Source organism: Pundamilia nyererei, unplaced genomic scaffold (genome assembly GCF_000239375.1).
Source record: "Pundamilia nyererei isolate P.nyererei 1_Seehausen unplaced genomic scaffold, PunNye1.0 scaffold00525, whole genome shotgun sequence".
In the NCBI taxonomy this organism is placed as follows: domain Eukaryota; kingdom Metazoa; phylum Chordata; class Actinopteri; order Cichliformes; family Cichlidae; genus Pundamilia; species Pundamilia nyererei.
Genome location: NW_005187926.1, coordinates 168,235 through 177,684, shown reverse-complemented (window position 1 = coordinate 177,684; position 9,450 = coordinate 168,235). Strand labels below are relative to the sequence as shown.

The 9,450-nt window shown below is 41.5% G+C and overlaps 1 pseudogene; it reads right to left on the bottom strand.

Annotated features, from left to right (window-relative positions):
* Positions 1 to 5,685: 5,685 nt before the first annotated feature.
* LOC102194614 (extracellular tyrosine-protein kinase PKDCC pseudogene) lies at positions 5,686 to 9,241 on the bottom strand (annotated as a pseudogene).
* Positions 9,242 to 9,450: the final 209 nt, after the last annotated feature.

Sequence of the window (9,450 nt, the reverse complement as noted above, 5' to 3'; positions counted from 1 at the left end):
GAGTAACTTGAAGTAACTGAGTTACTTTTGAGAGAAGTAACTAGTAATGTAACTAAGTTACTATTTTAAAGTAACTTACCCAACACTGGTCCCATGGCAACCTAAATGTTTCTTCACCCTTACTGAATCAGTTTGCCATGAAATTTTCCAGTTTAATCTTTTTATATATTAGTGCAATACATCAGAAATCCCACACTGTTGTACAGCACAAAGCATTTATCAGTTCTTTGCGCCACTCCATTGTCTCATTGGTCTGAAATCGATCACAGCAGTTCAGGAGTCCTCAAAAATTTCACTGATTCACAGCAGAAGATTATTCCCACTACACACCACACACACACACACACATCACCATCAGTCTTTTTGACTGGGGGGCCTGTGTTTTTCTGAGGTCATGGAAGATCAATGTTGACTCCATGGCATAATCATCTGAGGAATAAGATTAGCATATCTTAGCCCGATTGAGTTGTCTCATGAATGCAGTGGGGAGGGCTGATTAAGGATTGATAATCCCAGTAAGAGCAGTTGTGAATTTCAGGAGGCAAGGAGAGAGAATGGAGGAAAAAGAGAATGGAATAGTGGAGAAATACTGACTTTGAATGTGGCACCCAAAACCATTTTTATTCCAAATGAATAACTAACCTTAATCATAATCATTTACAGCTTGCCTGATTTTGCTTTATTAATTCACATATATATCACCTATTACATCTCATAAAAATATTTTTGCAGTGTCACCATGTTCAGGGTCTTTCCAAATTTTGTCTAACATAGAGGTTTGTTGAAATTCCAACTTTTTTAAGTACTTGAAAAGTGAGAGGATGATGAGAACTATATGTTTAACATAACATCAATGTAAAAAAATATATGTTGACCATCAAGAGCACAGCAAAAACAAGATTTATACACAAAAAGTTGCCTAAAGAAGTAAGGGAGTTTTCAGACATTACAGTAAAAACCCAAAACAAATCCATGTTGGGTGACACTTTATAATACCCACCCAGTATTGAACATTATTAAGGTATTAGTTAAAACTTAATTCATCATTTAAAAACCAATACTCCCTTTTAGCTTGTCATTTAGAAACATTGGTGTAAATAGTTGCTTTGTATTTCATAGTAATTTCACACTATTAAGCATTATTAAGGTATTAATAAAGTATTAGCAAGTGCTGAATTCATCATTTATATAGCATTAATCATCCTTAGTTTGCCATTTATAAATAAAGATATATTATTATGAATATGATTATTACTAGTAGTGATGTAATTGCAGTGATATCTGTATATAGTGTAACAGTAACAGATGGAAAAACATATCTGTATTTATAAATGGCATACTAAGGAGGAGCCCTCGCTGATACCTCACTAATGTTTAATGGTGTGACATTACAATAAAATACTACCAAATAGTTTTGTAGAATTTATTTGGGAGTTGTTAACGGTTCATGATATAATTTTAAAAAGTCTATGTAAATGATTAATAAAGCATTTAAAGGCACATTTGAAATGAGCTAGTTGTATTAATAAAGGTTTTATAACTATTTCATATTCTAATTTGTTGTTAATTTAGATGGTAACTAGTTGTTAGTTCACTTTTTTCTGTGGCTTTATTAAAAATGAGAATCATCTATATCCTACAAAGCATTTACAAAAGGAAACTAAAATGCCACCAGAACTTTGAGACTCGAACAAGTTTCAGCTATCTTTACAGTAAAAGAAGGGAAGAGACAAAGCACAAAATGATGCAGAACATATAAATATGTATTGCAAGACATAAACATAACTGAATAGGTGCAGAACTAGAGTGTGAATTTTACAAGGGTTTAAAAGAGAAAGCGTCACAGTGAGCGATTGGAGCCACAGGGTACTTTAACTTAAATATACTGCTCAAAAAAAAATTCATGGGACATAAGACTGGCATCAAGTCTGTTAAACTTGTGAGACATTGATCTGGTCAGTTAAGTAGCATATGGGGTTGTTAATCAGTTTCACTAGTTCTACATTTGGCTAGAATCAGTGTCACAACTGATAGCATGAGGTGATAACTGCAGAGATTCCACAAGTAGTCCAACTCCTCCAGGATGCCAAATCAATACGTGACATTGTCTGAAAGTTTGCTGTGTCTTCCAGCATAGTCTCAGGAGCATTCAGGAGATTCCAGGAGACAGGTAGTTACTCTTGGAGAGCTGGATCGGGCCGTAGAAGATCCTTAACCCATCGGCAGGACCTGTATCTGCTACTTCTACAGTGCACAGAATTAGCAGGTCCACCACTGGTGCCCTGTGCTTTTCACAGATGAAAGCAGGTTCACCCCGAGAACATGACAGATCTGAAAGAGTCTTAAAAAGCTGTGGAAAGCATGATACTCCCTGTAACATTGTTCAGTATGACTGGTTTGGTGGGGGGGGGGGGGGGGCAGTGATGGTGTGGGGAAGCATAGACCTCTACAGTCAGGCAACTCTGAGTAGCATTTTGAGTTGTTGGCGTGAAATTGGACTAGCCTGTGCATCCTTTTTTCACTGTGAATTTTGGGGTGTTTTTGAATTTGGCCCTCAACCTGTGCATCAAAATGACGTGGCATCCTTTTATTCCTAACACATTACCTAGTTCATATTGGTATAGATGCCCGGCATGATTGTTTTCCCCACTGAGATCTTTTCGAAGTGTGCCTTTAATTTTTTTGAGCGGTGTATACTGAAATGTCATCATGAAAAAAATAACAAAGATTAAAAATCAAACAATGTTCTAAAAACAGTAGTGAGTATTTCAGACAACTTCACAAACAAGTACAACCACAAACAAAGTATCTATCATATTAAACTGTTAATGCCTATTTTAAAACTTTAGTTTAAATTCTTGACTTTGTTTCTTGAGTTCAAGCAAAGACATATGGCAATATAGTGTAGCTTTAAGTAAAATGTGACATGAAAAAAAAATTGCCATTCAGGTTAAGGCAGAAATATGCAATTGTAGCTAAAGATGAATCATTTACACAGTCTGGGGCATGATCAGGTTCAAACCTCCCTTTCCTTATGTCTAGTATGCTGGGGTCTTCCCATGATTCATTCACTATGTGTTTATACACTACTCTGCATTTAATAATTATTTAATATTGATCTCTTACACAATGTGTCTTTCTCAAATCACCCCCAACCAGTCGGAGCAGATGGCTGCCCCACCCTGAGCCTGGTTCTGCCTACGATTTTTCCTGTTAAACGGAAGTTTTTCCTTCCCACTGTCTGTTAAATCTTGGTGAAAGGGGGTTGTTTGATAGTTTCCCTCTATTATTTTAGGGTCTTTACCTTACAGTATACAGTTGTGAGGTGATTGTTGTTGTGATTTGATATCATTTATATAAAATTCAATTAAAACATTACATTGAAACGAAATTTTCAAAATGATACCATGAACCAATAACAGCTACTAAATAACAATTTATTTAAAAAAATGTATAAATGACATACTAAAATGAAGTGATTTAAAATTCTATATGGATTCTATAAACACATACTTTATATGGATTCAATTTTAGGTTGGATTTGCCCTGAAAAATACTTACTTGCCTTACTTTGAGCTTTGGAGTAAAAAAAAAAAATGGAACATTCCTTACAGACTTCTTGTTCATTGTTTATTGTCTACATGTTTGTCCTTAAATATTCATACATAAATTCCAACCTCTGACATTAGCTGTGACAAGGAACCACAGAGGGCTCATCCACATTTTGTGCCAGTTTCTGTCAGAGCATATAAAGAGCCCATTACTGTGTCTGTTTGAGTAGCCGCAAATATCATTAGCAAGTCCTCCATGCCACCTCTGATTGCTTTTTGTGGCTCTCCAGTGGGGTAAAGGTTACCTTGCATTCATTTACTGAGGCCATTACCTGCATATTCACACCAGATGCCATTACACATTATCAGAGTGTGACTGACAGATGCCAGAAGTGATTAGATCCAGCGGTTTAAAGTGGATGCTTACTGCCTGAAAATACACCTCCTGAGCTCTTAGATGTCAGCATGAAATGAGACAGACACTCCAAATGAGAGAACAGCTCAGGCTAATATCCCATCACAAATGCTATTTACTCTGGGTGTCTGGGTTTAGCTGGCTGCCCATAACTCTGTCTGCCCAAGCTGTGTGTTGCACGGAAGGAGCTCTGCCAGAAACATTTCTCTTGGAACCTAAGAAGACATTCGCAGTGTTTCAACCAGAATGATGCATATCAAATACATCCAAATTTTTGTCAATCATATCTAAAATCTCCTCCAAAAGCAGGCTAAGTGGTAGTCAGAGAGTGGCACAGTACCATGCTGGATCACCTCACAGCTAACATACAGGAAATAAAATTATTTAGTAAGTCTTGCATTTTTGATGGTCCCTTCCTCGTTTATGGATGAAGCTGCATTCATCATTAAGAGAATACCACAATTTTGAAAGGCAACATAATGGCAAACAGTCATCATAGTGTATGGCTTCCCTGAAAAAAATAGTAGAGGTTTTCACTTCTGCTAATTCCACTCAGTGCAGAATCTGAGCACTGTACCCAACTCTTTCTTCCACATCAAACATTCACGATATAACTCTGTAAAATGTAAAACTGAATATAATTTAGCATTATGAGGTCTATACAGTATTAGATGTATAGAATAGATGTCTCCCCTATTGGCTTCTCTTCATTGGTCCCTGTTAAATCCAGAATTTTCACATACAAGGTTTTGTATATTCAGGCCCCATCTTATCTTAAAGACCTCATGACCCTAACAGAGTACTTTGCCTCACATTGTACTTTTAAAAACCCTATGAACCACAAGTAAGTCAACTGTCTGAAAGCGGGGGGGGGGCAGATACTGCCAGCTTTTCTGGGCACCTGGAGCCCCTGGGACCCTGACCTCAGCTTGCACTGAGGAGCCTGGTCTCCAGCGGGATTGGCTGCCTGTCCTCTTAGGTCTTCAGTACTCTTGGGGGCTGCAGATGGCCTGGTTTCACCAGATCTATCTCTGCCTGCCTCTGGCTCGTGGGGGATGTTATTGCAGCTTCCCATCCTCATTGACAAGTACACTTCATAACAAAGACAAACACACACCACAAGAGGATTGTTGATTTATGTAGGTATTTCAGAATCAGAATCAGAATACTTTATTGATCCCTGGGGGAAATTATTTTTTGTTACAGTGCTCCATTTTAAACCAACATTAAGACAAGACAGACAATACACTAACTAAGAATAGTACAATATATACATATATATACATACATACATAAGTCACTCATAAATAAATAGTTGGAAAAGAAACATGTGTAGTTGTAGCAGCAAACAGTTTATTATTTATTATTTATTAGGGGTGCAACGATACTCGTATCGATATTGAACCGTTTGATACAGTGCTTTCGGTTCGGTACGCATATGTATTGAACAATACAAAATTTTTTAATTTATTTTATCAACTTTCCTTCTGACGATGCTGTCTGTGTTGAGTGCTCAGTGGATCGAACCCAGATTCACTGAGCGCAGGGCAAGTTAGCGAGACAGAAGTTAAGCTCTCCTTGCAACATGGCAAATTGAACCTCCCCCACCCTCATTCAGATCTGGCGTTTGGAACTATTTTGGTTTTCATGTGACGTATGACCCTGAAGGTAAGCAAAAGTAAAACAGTATGTCGGATGTGCCACCCAATGCTCAATTACATTGGTGGGAACTAGTGCGCTGGAGCCCTTATCAAACACAGCCTTAAACTTGGAAAGGAAGTCAGCATACGTAATTACAGGGTTTGCTTGAAGTTGAGCCTGCGCCCAGGTCAAAGCACGGTCACGTAACAGCTGAACGAAATAGGCGATCTTGACCTCATCGCTAGAAAAGACATGTGGCAATTGGCGAAAATGCATAGCGCACTGCATCAAAAACCCCGCGCACTTCCCCAGCTCCCCCGTGAATGCCTCAGGTGTGGGCAACAGCTTATCCAAAGACACAGAGGAGAGAGGTGGTGCAGCAGCGCTTACAGCAAAGCCTGATGTTACCTGAGGAGATGAGGCAGAGGCTGGGCGCTCCGGGGGGCTCGTCTCGGGGGGGTTCGCCTCTAGTGGTGTTCGTTGGGCGACGGCCAGAGCCAAGGCGGCCACCTCTCCACTGAGCCGGACTAACATCTGCTCGTGCCGGTGTAGTAGCTCCTCCAAGGTAATCGGGGCCGGGGCCGAGGAAGCAGAGTCCGCTGAGTCCATGGTTGGCTGGACTATTCTGTCACGGAGGAGCAGGGAGGACTCAGCGCAGACTGAAATCTCAGAAAAACAGGTTTATTTACACACTCCAGGTGCACTATATACAGGTGAAGGAGAAGGGGGCATGAAGGGTTAGCACGGAACTTTCACGGACAGAGCTCAAAACTGGCTGAGGCTAAAGTAGCACTGACGAGCGTTATTCAATAGTCCAGCGGCGAGGTGCTCTCAGTCACTGCCTTAAGTAGCGGGAGCAAACAAGGTGAGGAGCCACAGGTGATTGCCTACAGGTGGTGGAGGCCGGGAGCTCACAATGAGCTCCGCCCAGGTAGCGAGCAGAGAGAGAGGAGAGAGAGAAAAGACAAAACATAACATGTAGCCACACAGGGCCAGCCGAGCAGGCACGGGGACCATGACATTATCTCGTTAATGGAGATTTGCTGTGTTGTGGCGTTAACGTCATTTCAACGAGATTAACGCTGACAGCACTAGTGGGAACACAACGAATATGACTGCACATGTACACTGACATCATCCTAGTGCAAAGACAAGTGGAAGCAGGCAAAAGCAACAAGCACGCATGCTACAAACTTTACCCGAGTCGTTTAGACAGCCGTTAGCACATGATTCTCCTTATGGGGACCTGATATGTTTAATATGCTGCTGAGAATATAGCCCAGAAGAAGCGTATAGTATAGCTTTTAATTTAGAAAGAGCCATTTCTCTGTAATAAACTCTGTTTTCCGGGGTGATCGTGGCTCAAGAGTTAGGAGTTCGCCCTATAATCGGAAGGTTGCCCGTTCGAGTCCCAGCTTGGACAGTCTCGGTCGTTGTGTCCTTGGGCAAGACACTTTACCCGTTGCCTACTGGTGGTGGTCAGAGGGCCCGGTGGCGTCAGTGTCCGGCAGCCTCGCCTCTGTCAGTGCGCCCCAGGGTGGCTGTGGCTATAATGTAGCTTGCCATCACCAGTGTGTGAATGGGTGGATGACTGGATATGCAAAGCGTTTTGGGGTCCTTAGGGACTATTAAAAGCGCTATATACTGTAAATACAGGCCATTTACCATTTTCCAAAGATGAGTGATTTCTCAATCAGATAGATTTATTATTTTATCCCTTTGTTGTTTCAGCAACATTAAATTCAAAAACTGTACGTTTGAGTTAAAATATATATTTATAATTTTAATAAATGACAAATTAAAAAAGCATGAACATTTTTTTGTATCGAAAAAATATTGAACCGTGATACCAAAGTATCGAACCGAACCGAACCGTGAATTTTGTGTATTGTTGCACCCCTAGTATTTATGTATGTATTTCTGCCTGTCCTGCCTTAGACATTATATATGACAATGTATTAACTGAAATAACACTAATAGAAATGAAGAAATAAACAGATAAATCCTGAACAAGAGGAGCCTGTAGTGAATTTATACAGCTGATCTTGGAAAAGTAAAACATGTTTCTCACAACAGTGCACTCAGATTATTCTGACTGCAAAAGTTGCTGGAGAGGAGAGGACAAAAAAAGAGAAGTGAATTATGTCCAGAGGTAAGCTGATTAAGAAATTTTCATCCACCCAATTATTTCCACTAGTCATCTCAAATCACCATAATTAAGAGCAAAGTGTTAATATCACGGAAGAAATCAAGACTGCCTTTTATCTCTTATCATGCACATGATTTTTATCGATAGGCTGGCAAAGCGTGCTTTTTTTCTACCTAATGATTCAAATAATGTTCTAAAAGCTTCCCACCAGATCTTTATGTAATAGTACAACAAAGGATGTAATCTGGGCGCTGAGCTACACCTAGCCTTGATATGTCATGGTCCTGGGTAATTAGACCCAGTGTTTTGAATTTTCTTGTATTTTGATGTCATTTTGTATTATTGTTTATGTTTAAGTTCACTTTGTTAGTCTTGAGTTTATTCTGTATCAACGAGGATGTTCTGTTTACCTTCTTGATTAGTAGATTACCTCATGTGTCGTTTTACTCTGTGTTTATGTGTGTGTGTGTGTGTGTTTATATATGTTGTATGAGTGCTTGTGTATTGTTTCCGTCCTCATGTTTCATTCTATGTTCCCCCCAGTTTGTCATGTCTCCTCTCTCCCTTGTACTCCCACATGCTCTCTCGCTCCCTCTCGTCTGCCTTTCCCCCACTTTTGTCTTCTTTACATAAACTTCTGATGTCCCATCAGGCACCAGGTGACTGAAGCCACTCCTGAAAGAGGCTAGGAGGCGGCCCGTCCAAGTCTTCTGCCCCGTCAGAGTGAAGCTGTTGCACTAAGAGTGGGAGTTACAGATGCACGCTGCCTCTCAGGCACTGTGGACTGACAGCACGCAGCCCTGCTGGCTGCAGGATGGCCAGCAGCGGTACTCCACGTTCCCAGAAGTGCCCATCCCTCGCATCACAGTGTGATCTCTGATTATTGATGGAGACAGGTTCTCCAGGTGTAGGTCAGACTTATAGAGGTGCAGGATGTGTTCAAAGGCCTCCAGTGTCTGATTGATGTCAGCTTTCAGCTCCCCTGTGGCGTTCATGATGCGGTCTACCAGGTGTGTGAGGCCGGGCGGGGCCTGGTGAGGCAGCAGGTAGGTGAAAAAATACCTGTAGGCGTTGTAAATGTTCCTCTTCTCGTTTAGCCCCTCACACACACCCCAAGCTGAGCAGGGCAGAGTAAAGTTTCTGTGTGGAAACTGGAGAGTACAGTCTGTGTCTGTGTGACAGGTGGTCTCCTCCGCGCTGGCATCATCCAGGTCCGTGAGCTTCAGCGAGCCGGACACTGTGACAAACTGCCGAGGCTGGAAGTCCAAAGGGCCACGGAGCCCAGAGGCGACTGAGAGAGGAAGTGGAGGAGCCGGACCAGGTCCAGACACACTCTGAATCTGTCCACCCAGGGGCTCTGGGGCAGCTGGATCATCTGGAGAGGGTTCCCCTGCTCCAGATTGACTGTGACTCTTTCGGCCTCTCCTTCTCTTCCTCCTTCAGCTTAATGATGTTCAGATGCTGGAGTCTTTGGAGAAGGACCATTTCTTTGCTCAGCTTGAATGAAACAAGTTTTAAATAAAGGCAACATGGTGGCACGGTGGTTAGCACTGTTGCCGCACAGCAAGAAGGTCCTGAGTTCAATTCCAACATCAGGCCAGGGTCTTTCTGTGTGGAGTTTGCATGTTCTCCCCGTGTTTGTGTGGGTTCCCTCCGGGTACTCCGGCTTCCTCCCACTGTCCAAAGACATGCAG